Below are 8,123 nucleotides of genomic sequence, written 5' to 3' on the forward strand. Positions count from 1 at the left end.
CGGCCTTGGCTGTCAATCAATCACCGAGTCCCTGCTGGTGACTCCCCGCCGGCACCCAGTGATCGCCGAGTATCACTGACGGGGGAGAGACCTGTTTGTAAACAATACAGATCTCTCCCCTGTCAGATCTCTCCCCTGTCAGCTCTTACACAGTAAAGCACACACACAGCAAAACAGCACACAGTTAACCCTTTGATCACCCCAGATGTTAACCCCTTCCTGCCCAGTGTCATTAGTACAATTAGTGCTTTTTATTAGTACTGATCACTGTATTAGTGTCACTGGGGATGTCAGGGACAGTTACTCAGTTCCCCCCCCCAGTGTCGGAATGCCCGCCACAGTCCCGCTATAAGTCGCTGATTGCCGCATTACTAGTATAAAGGAAAAAAAATCCCAGTATATAAACCGCCATTTGTAGAAGCTATAACTTTCATGTAAAACAATTCATTTACACGTATTTTTTTTTCAGCAAAGACATGTAGCTTCTGCAGGGCTGCGCAAAATCATGTATATATACATGACTTGGCGGCTACAGCTGTTGATCACCGAGTACTGGCCGGAGAGTCCCCAACGACCAAAGAACACTGACAGGGGAGAGACTTGTATGTAAACAACACAGATCTCTCCCCTGTTAGCTCCAGCATGCTGCTTTGTATGGCTCTACAAAGCAGCGTACTTGCACAGTAAAAACAAACACACAGCACACAGTTAACCCTTTGATCCCCCCAGATGTTAACCCCTTCCTGCCCAGTGTCATTAGTGCTATTTATTAGCACTGATCACTGTATTAGTGTCACTGAGGATGTCAGTGGCCGTTAGTCAGTTCCTCCGCCCAGTGTCAGAATACACTTCGCCAGGTTTATTTTTTATTTCAGGTACTTATATAGCGCTGTCAATTTACGCTGCACTTTACATATATATTGTACATTCACATCAGTTCCTAGTCCTCAAGGAGTGTACAATCTAAGGTCTCTAACAGGGGTGGACTGACCATTCGAGCACTCGGGCACTGCCTGAGGGCCCTGGGTCAGTAGGGGGCCCCATGAAATGCCCTTGGTACCTTTTATAGGCTTTTTTTGGGTGTGCTTTGAGTGTGAGCAAGGACACAGGGGCCCCATGATCCCCTATTGCCCGGGGGCCCCATGAGTTGTCAGTCCGCCCCTGCCCTTCGCAGTCCCGTTATAAGTCGCTGATCACCGCCATTACTAATATATAATAAAAAAAAATTCCAGTATATATACCGCCATTTGTAGACACTCTAACTTTCATGTAAACCAAATAATTTACACGTATTGGGATATTTTTTTTTAGCAAAGACGTTGCAGAATACATTTTGGCCTCCATTTATGACAAAATTTGATCTTTTTACATTTTTGTGCTGGACATATTTAACCGTTTCAATACCGGGCAATTTTACACCTTCCTGCCCAGGCCATTTTTCAGGTTTCAGCGCTCTCACACTTTGAATGACAATTGCGCGGTCATACAACATTGTACCCAAACTAAAATTTTATCATTTTCTTCACACAACTAGAGCTTTCTTTTGGTGGTATTTAATCACCGCTGGGGTTTTTATTTTTTGCTAAATTAACAAAAAAAGACCAAAAATTTTGAAAAAAAAACACATTTTTCTTTGTTTCTGTTATAAAAGTTTACAAATAAATAATTGTTCTTCATAAATTTAGGCCGATATGTATTCTGCTACATGTCTTTGGTGAAAATAACCCAAATTAGGATGTATTATTTAGTTTGTAGGAAAGTTATAGAGTTCACAAACTATGGTATAGATCTGATTATTGATCATCCTGAAGTACTGACAGCCAATCTAATTTCTTGAGGTCAGAATAGTACAGATATCCCCCAAATGATCCCCCAAAAGAAATCCCCCACCTTTTTGCAGAGTAGACTTCATAAGAGGCATGGCGAGTTTTTTGAAGTTGTATTTTTTTGTCATAATTTTTCGGAAAATGAAAAAATTAAAAAAATAATTTTCACTATTTTTTTTTTTACATACTGTCACCAGTGCAGTACAGCGTCATCATATAACTGGCATGGCGGTGAACAGGGACACTGACTGGGGACAGTATGAAAAAAATATATATATATTTTCTTTTAATTTTTTTTATTTTTTTATTATATTTAATTTTTTATTACATTTTTTTTATGATTTTTTTTTCATATTTTACTATGACCAAAGTAGTACAATGTTACCATAGTAACATTGTACTACTTTGGGGAAGTGATCAGTATTTTTTTTTTTTTTTTTTACACAATTTGCTTATAGCAAAGAATTACTTTGCTATAAGCAAGCATTTACCTGAATGAAATCGATTCATTCAGCTTTTTTTTCTTTTTTTTTTTTTGTGCTTAGCTGTGATTTGGTCACAGCTAATCACATGACATGTGCATGTGATTAGCTGTGACCATTCACAGCTAGGCACTAGTATATAATGGATGGCATCATGAATGAAGCCATCCATTGTATACAACTGTCATGTGACCTGCTGTGATTGGTCACAGCAGGTCACATGGTACCAGCAACGGGAGACGGTACTCGGATCTGTCATCGGCCGTGTCCGAGGTGCACGGCCGGTGACAGATCGCACTGCTGCGCCGCTCTGCATTAGCGCAAACGGCGCATGTGCGGGAGCATGCCAAATGGCGTGCACCCGGAATGCAGGGACACATTTGAAGCCGCCAAACGGCCATTGGCCGGGCGGCTAATGGTTAATAGCAAAAAGTCAAAAATATTGCTTTTTTTCTTGTTTTTTTGCTTATAGCACAAAACATAAAAACCGCACAGGCGATGAAATACCACCGAAAGAAAGCTCTATTCGTGGGAAAAACAGACGTAAATTTTAATTGGGTGCAGTGTCGCATGACCGCGCAATTTTCAGTTAAAGTGACGCAGCGCCATAAAAGCAAAAAATGGCCTGGTCAGGAAGGGGGGGGGGGGGGGAATCCTCAGGAGGGCAAGTGGTTAACATACAAAGACCCATGTGACCTGCTGTGATTGGTCACAGCAGGTCACATGGTACCAGCAACGGGAGCCGGTACTCGGATCTGTCATCGGCCGTGTCCGAGGTGCACGGCCGGTGACAGATCGCACTGCTGCGCCGCTCTGCATTAGCGCAAACGGCGCATGCGTGGGAGCACGCCAAATGGCGTGCACCCGGAATGCAGGGACACATTTGAAGCCGCCAAACGGCCATTGGCCGGGCGGCTAATGGTTAATAGCAAAAAGTCAAAAATATTGCTTTTTTTCTTGTTTTTTTGCTTATAGCACAAAACATAAAAACCGCACAGGCGATGAAATACCACCGAAAGAAAGCTCTATTCGTGGGAAAAACAGACGTAAATTTTAATTGGGTGCAGTGTCGCATGACCGTGCAATTTTCAGTTAAAGTGACGCAGCGCCATAAACGCAAAAAATGGCCTGGTCAGGAAGGGGGGGGGGGGGGAATCCTCAGGAGGGCAAGTGGTTAACATACAAAGACCCTTAAAATAAAAAATGCATACAGAATAAAAATAATAAAGTGGGGGTGCCCTGGAGTTAGGTTTTCAACAGCTCATTGTAGGGGGTGAGATATCTGCCCTCCCTCCACCCCACATACACTCCTTTATCATTATAACTGGGCACAACAAACACCACACACCATGAAATCATGAGTGACAGGAGCTCCCCATCCCCCTTCCCAGTCAGTCTATCTAGTCAGCTCACTGAAAGCTGTGGCAGCCCACCTCCAGCAAGGGTCGCTGTTGCAGCACGCTCTGACCTATCAGGACGTAGAAAAATTCCAGTGTCCATTCCTCTTCCCGCCTTAAAGCAAAGCTCCCTCTCCTCAGGACACCTGTGACCTCACACCGGGCTCCGGCCTTGTTTGGTACGCAGAATATTTAAAATGAACTCAGCTCGGAGGATTCACGTTACATTGATAAAACAGTTGAGTTGGAAGATGTTTCCGTTGGAGAAAGCATTCATATTTCAGTCAATAACAGAGTATCCAAAAAATAGCGTTTTTTTCACACATATTACGTTTTCTAGTAAAAGAAAAGTTCCGTTTAGGTAGATAGGTAATACATTTCAATTGGAGCGGTAAAATCAGCTATGAAAAAGAAATCCACCCCAGATGGGACTCGAACCCACAATCCCTGGCTTAGGAGGCCAGTGCCTTATCCATTAGGCCACTGGGGCTGCACATTGAAAGCTATGTCTCATGTTGTGGTATAATGTGGTCATTACCATCCTGACTGCTATTCTGTCTATGGAGAGTTTTGCAGCAGTGCAGTACAACAATACTGTTCATTGCAGTGCAGTATACTGTCAGAAAGGGGCTCATTCACACCGTGCCCTATGAGCTCCATAGAAACCAATTACTCACCACAACGCTGTATTGAGGTGGATTGCATAATGATGTGGGCATTCTACATTTGTATAAACCGCACTATATCTCGTATCATGCTGCGCTACATACAGTCCAATGACGTCATGCTTCTGTGCCATCAAAGGCTCATACACTCATTCAGATATACACAATATAATCGGATACTAACATTCAGCCCTGGTTCACACTGATGCGGTCCGGAATTCTCAGTGTTTTCATCCGAATTCCACACCGCATCAGAATCGCACCCCGTTCATGCGAACCGAGGCGGATGTGTATGTTAAGTTAACAACACCCCGAGATTGGTCCGCAAAACGCAGGGCGATGCGCAGAATCGGATCGCATAGGTGTGAATACCCATCCAATCCGATTCTAGTGCGGACCGAATAAAGGGTCCTGCACGTTTTTGGTGCGAATAGAGCCATATATAATGTATGGCTCTAATCGCACCGCATAAAAATCGCATGTGATTTGTACAGGAATGCGGTGCGGTGACGGGATTTACCGCATCGCTGTAGTGTGAACCTAGACTTAGATTGATTTTTATTTCAGGTACTTATATAGCGCTGTCAATTTACGCTGCACTTTACATATATATTGTACATTCACATCAGTTCCTAGTCCTCAAGGGGTGTACAATCTAAGGTCTCTAACAGGGGCGGACTGACCATTCGAGCTCTCGGGCACTGCCCGAGGGCACAGGGTCAGTAGGGGGCCCCATGAAATGCCCCTTGTACCTTTTTATAGGCTTTTTGGGTGTGCTTTGAGTGTGGGCAACGACACAGGGGCCCCATGATCCCCTATTGCCCGGGGGCCCCATGAGTTGTCAGTCCGCCCCTGGTCCTTAACTCACATTCATACATACACATACTAGGGCCAATTTAGACAGGATCCAATTCACCTACCAGCATGTCTTTGGAGTGAAGGAGGAAACCGGAGTACCCGGAGGAAACCCACACAGACACGGAAAACATGCAAACTCCAGGCAGGTGGTGCCGTGGTTTCATTCACTAACAATGATTGCAAATATCAGTGAAATACATTGGTATTAGCAATCATAATGTGTTAAAAAAAACAAAATCCTGATCACTTGCCCAGAGTAGTTCAATGTTACTATGGTAAGCATTGTATTGCTTTGGTTACAGTGTGCTGAAAAATAAAACAGTAAAAAAAAGAAAAAATGTAATAAAAAAAATAATAGAAACATTTGAAAAAAAAAATACAAATTCAATTATTGTTATTATTTTCACCTAAGAAATGTAGCAGAATACATTTTGACCTAAATTTATGAAGAAATGTTATTTGCAAAAATTTATAACACAAACGAAGAAAATTGCAGTTTTTTTAAAAAGTTTAAGGTACTTTTTGTTTTCTTTAGCAAAAAAAAGATTAAATATCACCAAAAGAAAGCTCTATTTGTGTGAAAGAAATGATAAAAAATTCATATGGGTACAGTGTTGCATGACCGTGCAATTGTCATTCAAAGTGTGACAGCGCTGAAAGGTGAAAATTGGCCTGGGCAGGAAGGAGGTATAAGTGCCCGGTAGGCAAGTGGTTAATAGCAAAAAGTCAAAAATATTGTTTTTTTTCTCAAAATTGTTGGTGTTTTTTTGTTTATAGCACAAACAATAAAAAAAGCAGAGGAGATCAAATGCCATCGATAGAAAGCTCTATTTGTCTATTTGTGTCTATCCTGAATTCTGCGGCCGGACTCATCCATCTTACTAACCGCTCCGTATCTGCCACCCCTCTCTGCCAATCCCTCCACTGGCTTCCGATTGCCCAACGCATAAAATTCAAATTACTAACATTGACGTACAAAGCTGTCCATAACACTGCCCCGAACTACATCACTGACCTGATATCCATTTACCACCCAAAACGTACTCTCCGCTCCTCACAAGACCTCCTACTCTCTAGTTCCCTGGTCTCCTCCTCCCATGCCCGTCTCCAGGACTTCTCAAGGGCTTCCCCCATCCTCTGGAACTCACTACCCCAATCCATCAGACTGTCACCTACCCTCCTCACCTTTAGGCACACCCTGAAAACCCATCTCTTCAGGGAAGCCTACACTGCCCTCACCTAATTGCTGATCTCCTCCACTTTTCCTACCACTCCATCCCCCTACAGCTATTTCCTCCTGTACCACTATCCCCCCCCCCCCTCCTAGATTGTAAGCTCCAAGGAGCAGGGCCCTCGAACCCCTCGTGTATTGTATTGTTACTGTACTGTCTCGTGTACTGTCTCTCATTATAATGTACAGCACTGAGCAAACTGTTGGCGCTATATAAATATTGTATAATAATAAAAAAAATAATTTGTGGGGGGAAAAGGATGTAAATTTGGGTGCAGCGTTGCATGACCGCGCAATTGTCAGTTACAGTAACGCAGCGCCGTAATGCAAAAAATGGCCTGGTCAGGAAGGGGGGTAAATCCTCAGGGGGGCGATGCTGCAGTCTCATCCAGTTTACAGACAATCCTCATATCCTATGTCAAGTACTGCAGTTTATGTAACTGCTGGGTGTTCCGACTGGGTTGCGCTTGCACTTTGTGCGATCTATAACTGATGCCATGTTTCCTGATGGCTTGTGGTCTTTGATGGGGTCACCTCATGTATGTACTGTATGCTTCCACCTCATTTTGCTGCTCTGTTAGTGGTGGATGCTTTAAAGACTTTGCACACAAAAACAAAGTGTGTCAACGTGCATGCGTTACTGCGACGCACGCCAGCAAAAAGACATGAACCCAGGCTAATACAATGAAAATGATTTGTGTATTATAATTGTTTTTCTACAGTTTAGTCAATATAATTCTTCAACCAGACCGCATGAAATAACACTATCAGCTTATTTTACTACTAAATAATTCTATCATAATATATATTATAACATTTAATCAATGTTAAGTATTTAAAAAAAATTATTCTGTTAGCAGATCCATGTAAAATAGAGGAATATACGGGATGCAGAAAACAGTGACATAAAACACATACTGGAAGGAGAAGGAAAAAAAAAAAAAAAAAAGACGACCACGAAGGGACTCGAACCCTCAATCTTCTGATCCGAAGTCAGACGCCTTATCCATTAGGCCACGCGGTCGGTGTGACACGTGTTTGCTTTAAGAAACTTAAAAGAGGCAGTCCTTGTTACGTATATGACCCTTCTATTGTTTCTCTCATCATGTGTTCTGTAATTATATTCTTTTTGTCCATTGTTAGGGCTCATGTGCACAGGACGTTTGGAAAACTCTTCTGAAGGATGGAAGCGGACTGCTGGAAAACGTAGGTTAAAAAAGGTCAGTTTAGCCACCGCGTTTATGAGCGTTTGCGTTTAGAAGCGTTTTTAAAAGATAACCTCAGGAAACCTTCCAAAATGCCCAGAATGCACTGAAAAACAGTAAAAAACTATTTCAGACATTTTGAGAGAAATAGATAGAGCAGAAGCAGACAGAGCAGTATGTGTTGAGATGCGTTTGGTATTACTTGTGAGCCACTAATAGGAATATATTATTAAATGGATCACTGACATTAATCACATCCCCATATAATGTGTGTATAGAAAAATAAAAAACCATAAATGTTGCACTCCTGTTTTTGGTGTAAATATTGTGTGTCAACTAGTGATATATAATTCTTTATATATATAACGCAATTAATATATACCCAGAAACAGATGAATAAATAAACTCGACTTGTTATAAAAATCAATATGTGCCGCCCAAAAATATATAATATGTACT

At 42.1% G+C, this 8,123-nt stretch overlaps 2 non-coding genes across 2 annotated transcripts; both read right to left on the reverse strand.

Moving 5' to 3' along the window:
• Positions 1-4,122: 4,122 nt before the first annotated feature.
• On the reverse strand, positions 4,123-4,195 carry TRNAR-CCU (transfer RNA arginine (anticodon CCU)). Its single transcript has one exon. It is a non-coding gene; the product is annotated as a tRNA-Arg (tRNA).
• Positions 4,196-7,410: 3,215 nt separating this feature from the next.
• TRNAR-UCG (transfer RNA arginine (anticodon UCG)) lies at positions 7,411-7,483 on the reverse strand. The gene has a single exon. It is a non-coding gene; the product is annotated as a tRNA-Arg (tRNA).
• Positions 7,484-8,123: the final 640 nt, after the last annotated feature.

Source organism: Staurois parvus, unplaced genomic scaffold, assembly GCF_062004578.1.
Source record: "Staurois parvus isolate SC_StPar_1 unplaced genomic scaffold, SC_StPar_1.0 ptg000293l, whole genome shotgun sequence".
Lineage (NCBI taxonomy): Eukaryota > Metazoa > Chordata > Amphibia > Anura > Ranidae > Staurois > Staurois parvus.